The sequence below is a fragment of the Canis lupus genome, chromosome 25 (genome assembly GCF_003254725.2).
Source record: "Canis lupus dingo isolate Sandy chromosome 25, ASM325472v2, whole genome shotgun sequence".
Classification (NCBI taxonomy): Eukaryota; Metazoa; Chordata; class Mammalia; order Carnivora; family Canidae; genus Canis; species Canis lupus.
In genome coordinates, this window is record NC_064267.1 from 25,895,661 (window position 1) to 25,900,805 (window position 5,145).

General features: G+C 33.6%; 1 pseudogene; it reads left to right on the forward strand.

The window, feature by feature from the left end:
* The first annotated feature begins 434 nt into the window (after positions 1-434).
* Positions 435-900, forward strand: LOC112670202 (peptidyl-prolyl cis-trans isomerase A-like; annotated as a pseudogene).
* The last annotated feature ends 4,245 nt before the right edge of the window (positions 901-5,145 follow it).

Genomic DNA, 5,145 nt, shown 5'->3' on the forward strand with positions numbered 1-5,145 from the left:
GATAGATTGCCCAGACAAAAAATTAATATGGAAATATTGGTATAAATGATACATTAGAACAGAAAAACCTAATAGATATAGAACATTCAGCCCCAAATTAGAAGAATACACATTCTTCTCAAGTGCACATGGAACATTCTCCAGGATAGACCATATGAGGCTACAAAACAAGTTTCAATAAAGTTAAGAAGATTGAAATCATATCAAGCATCTTTTCCAACCACAATGACCTAAAACTAGAAATCAATTATAAGTGGAAAATACAGCAAACATAAAAATAGAAACAAAACATGCCACTAAATAACAAATGGGTCAATGAAAAATTCAAAGAAAATTTAAAAACTACCTAGAAACAACTGAAAATGAAAACATAGGCTTTGCGGATGCTGCTGCCATAGAGCCACTAGTGCCACCCAGCTACAGTCAACCCCACTATGTTCTTCAACATTGCCATGGACAATAAGCCTTTGGGCCACATCTCCTTGGAGCTCTTTGTAGACAAATTTCCAAAGACAGCAGAGAACTTTTGTGCTCTAAACACTGAGGAGAAACTATTTGGTTAAAAGGTTCCTGCTTTCACAGAATTATTCTAGGATTTATGTGTGGCAAGGTGGTGACTTCATACACTATAATGGTACTAGTAGTAAGTCCATCTATGGGGAGAATTTCATCCTGAAGGACACTGGTCCCGGCAATTCATCCATGGCAAATGCTGGACCCAACACAAACAGTTCCCAGTTTTTCATCTGCACTGGCAAGACTGAATGGTTGGATGGCTAGCACATGGTCTTTGGTGAGGTGAAAGAGGGGATGAAAGTTGTGGAAGCCATGGAGCACTCTTGGTCCAGGAATGGCAGTACCAGCAAGAAGATCACCATTGCTGACTGTGGACAAATCTAATACATTTGACTTGTGTTTTATCTTTTAAAAAATGAAACACAATGTTCCAAAATCTGTTGGATACAGAAAAAGCAGTTCTAAAAGGGAAGTTTATAGTGATATAGGTCCAGCTCTGGAAACATGAAAAATCTCAAATGTAAGCAATCTAACCTTATTCCTAAAGGAACTAGAAAAAAAAAATTAGTAGAAAGAAGGAAATAATAAAACTGACAGAAGAAATAAACAAAAACTAAAAATATAGAAAAGAAAAAATAATTTTTCTTCAAAAAGATAAATGAAATAGATAAACCTTTAGCAAAAACCATCAAGAAAATAAGAGAAAAGGTACAAATAAAATCAGAAATGAAAAAGGAGTAGTTATAACTGATATCACAGAAACACAAAGGATCATAAAAGACTATTATAAGCAATTATATGCCAGTAAATTAGACAACCTATAAGAAATGGATAAATCCCTGGAAACATACAATATTCCAAGATTGAATCAGGAAGACATAGAAAAATCTGAACAGACTAATTACTATAAGAAAAATGAACCAGTAATCAAAAATCCTAACAAAAAAAATCCAAGACCAGACAGCTTCACAGTTCCATTTTACCAAATACTTAAAGAACAGCTAATACCTATCCTTTTCAAACTATTCCAACAAATTGAAATGGGAGGAATGCTTCCAATCTCATTCTATGAGGCCAGCATCAGTGACACCTAAACCAAAATAAAAGGCATTCAAATTGGAAAGGAAGAAGTAAAATTGTTAACTATATGTTGGTGACATAATATTACATATATAAAACCTTAAGGTTTTATCAAAAAAATCTATTAGAATAAATAAATGAATTCAATAAATTTGCAGGATACAAAATAAATATTTGGAAATCTGTGCTATACACTAATAATGAACTATCAGAATGACAAGAAAACAATGCCATTTACAATTATATTTTAAAAAAATAATAAAATGCCAAAGAATAAATTTAACCAGAGGCAAAATACATGTCTTCTGAAGACTGTAAGACACTGATGAAAGAAATTAAAGGTAACACAAATAAATGGAAAGATATACTATGTTCAAGGATTAGAAGATTTAATATTATTAAAATGTCCATACTACACAAAGCAATCTTCATATTAAATGCAATCTCTATCAAAATACCAGATACTTTTCACAAAATTGAAACAATCCTAAAATTTCTATAGAAGCACAGAAGACCCTGAGTAGCCAAAGTAATCCTGAGAAAGAAAAAAGCTGGAGGTATAATGATCCTAGATTTAAAATTATACTATAAAGCTATAGTAATCTAAATCGTATGGTACTGGCATACAAATAGACACATTGATCAATGGAACATAATAGAGACCTCAGAAATAAATCTATGTTTATATGGTTAATTATGACAAAGTTGGTAAGAATATACAATGGGGAAAAGACAGTCTCTTCAGTAACTGGTGTTGGGAAAACTGGACATCTACATGCAAAAGAATGGAATTGAACCTCTCACACAGCATACAAAAATAAATTCAAAGTGAATTAAAGATTTAAATATAAGACCTGAAACCATAAAATTCCTAGAAGAAAACATAGGCAGTAAGTTCTTTGACATTAATCTTAGTGATATTTTTTTGGATCTGTCTCCTCAGATAAGAACAACAAAAACAAAACTAAAACAAATGAGACTGCATCAAACAAACAAACAAAAAAATCAACAAAACAAAAAAGCAACCTGGTGAATAGGAGAAGATATTCACAATATATACAATAAGGGGTTGACATCCAAAATAAATTTTAAAAGCTTGTAAAACTCAATATCAATAAAAGTAAATCATCTGATTAAAAAATGGGAAGAAGATCTGCAAAGACATTTTGTCCAAAAAAGACATACAGATGGCCAACAGATACATGAAAAAATGTTCAGCATCACATCAAAGAAATACAAACCAAAACCACAATGAAGTATCACCTCACACCTGTCAAGATGGCTGTTATCAAAAAGACAAGAAATAACAAGGATTAGCAAGGATGTGGGGGGAGGGGAGGAATTCTCATGCACTGCTGTTGGAGATGTAAACTGGTATGGCTACTATGAAAACCAACATTGAGGTTCCTTAAAAAATTAAAAATAGAACTATAATGCAATCTAGCAATTTCACTTCTAGCTTTTGTCCAAAGAATATGAAGACACTATTCAAAAAGACATATGCACTCCTATGTTCATTGCAACATTATTTACAATTACCAAGATATGGTAGCAATCTAAATGTCCATCAATAGATGAATGGATAAAGCTGTGGTGTATATGTGTGTGTGTAACTAATATGACTCAACCATAACAAAGAATGAAATCTTGCCATTTAAAACAACATAGATAGACCTAAATGGTATTATGCTAAGTGAAGTAAGTAAGAGAAAGACAAATACTCTATTATTTCACCTGTATATGGAATCTGAAAAACAAAGAAACAAAACAAAATCAAAAAAGACTCATACAGAGAAAATTAACAAGGAAACATTAGACTTGAACCATACTTTAAACCAAGTGGACCTAACAGACATATATAAAACATTCTATCCAGTCTGCTATCACCACTGCTGTTTGACATAATACTAGAAATCCTAGCTTCAACAATCAGACAACAAACAGAAATATAAAAGACATCCAAATCACCAAAGAAGTCAAACTCTCACCCTTTGCTGATGACATGATACTCTATGTGGAAAACCCAAAAACTCCACCCCACAATTGCTAGAACTCATAGAGGAATTCAGCAAAGTGGCAGGATATAAAATCAGTGCACAGAAATCAGTTGCATTTCTATACACTAACAATGAGATAGAAGAAAGAGAAATTAAGGAGTGAATCACATTTACAATTGCACCCAAAACCATAAGATACCTAGGAATAAACCTAACCAAAGATGCGAAGGATCTGTACTCTGAAAACTATAGAACATTCGTGAAAAAATTGAGGAAGACACAAAGAAATGGAAAAACATTCCATGCTCATGGATTGGAAGAAGATATATTGTTAAAATGTCTATGCTCTGATGTCCACAATAGCCAAATTCTGGAAGGAGCCACAATGTCCTTTGGCAGATGAATGGATAAAGAAGATGTGGTATACGTAGACAATGGAATATTACTCAGCCATCAGAAAGGTTGAATACCTACCATTTACATCAATGTGGATGGAACTAGAGGGTATTATGCTGAGTAAAATATGTCAATAGGAGACATATGGTTTCACTCATATACAGAATATAAGAAATAGTACATGGCACCATAAGGGAAGAAGGGGAAACTGCATGGGGAAAAATCAGAGAGAAAGACAAACTATGAGAGACACTTAACTGAGGGTTGCTGAAGAGAAGGTGTGGGGGGGATGAGGCAATTGAGTGACAGGCATTGAGGAGGGTATGTGCTGTAATGAACACTGGGTGTTATATGCAACTGATGAATTATTGAAAACTAAAAAAACATCTGAAACTAAGAATGTGCTATATGTAGGCAAATTGAAGCTAAATTTTTTAAAAATGAAAAAAAGGTCCATGCTACCTAGAGCAATCTATACATTCAATGCAATCTCTATCAAAATAGCATTAAAATAGAGCAATCTATACATTCAATGCAATCTCTATCAAAATAGCATCTCTTATTTCACAGAGTTGGGACAAATAATCTTGTCATTTGTATGGAACCAGAAAAGACCCCAAATAGCCAAAGGAACATTGAAAAAGAAAACCAAAGCTGGTGGCATCACAATACTGGACTTAACTCTATTAGAAATTTTTATTCATCAAGACAATATAGTACTGGCACAAAAACAGACACACAGATCAATGGAACAGAATAGAGAACCCAGAAATGGACCCTCAACTCTATGGTCAACTCATCTTTGACAAGCCGGAAATAATACCCAAGAAGATAGTCTCTTCAACAAATGGTGTTGGAAATATTAGACAGCCACATGCAGAGGAATGAAACTGCACCATTTCCTCATTCAAAACGTATGAAAGATCTAAATGTGAGACAGGAATCCATCAAAATCCTAGAAGAGGACACAGGCAACAACCTTTGTGACCTAGGCCACAGCAACTTCTTACTAGGTACGTCTCCAAAGGCAAGGAAAACAAAGGCAAAAATGAACTATTAGGACCTCATCAAGATAAAAAGCTTTTGCACAGCAAAGGAAACAGTCAGCAAAACCAAAAGATAATCAAAAGAGTGAGAGAAGATATTTGTAAAAGTC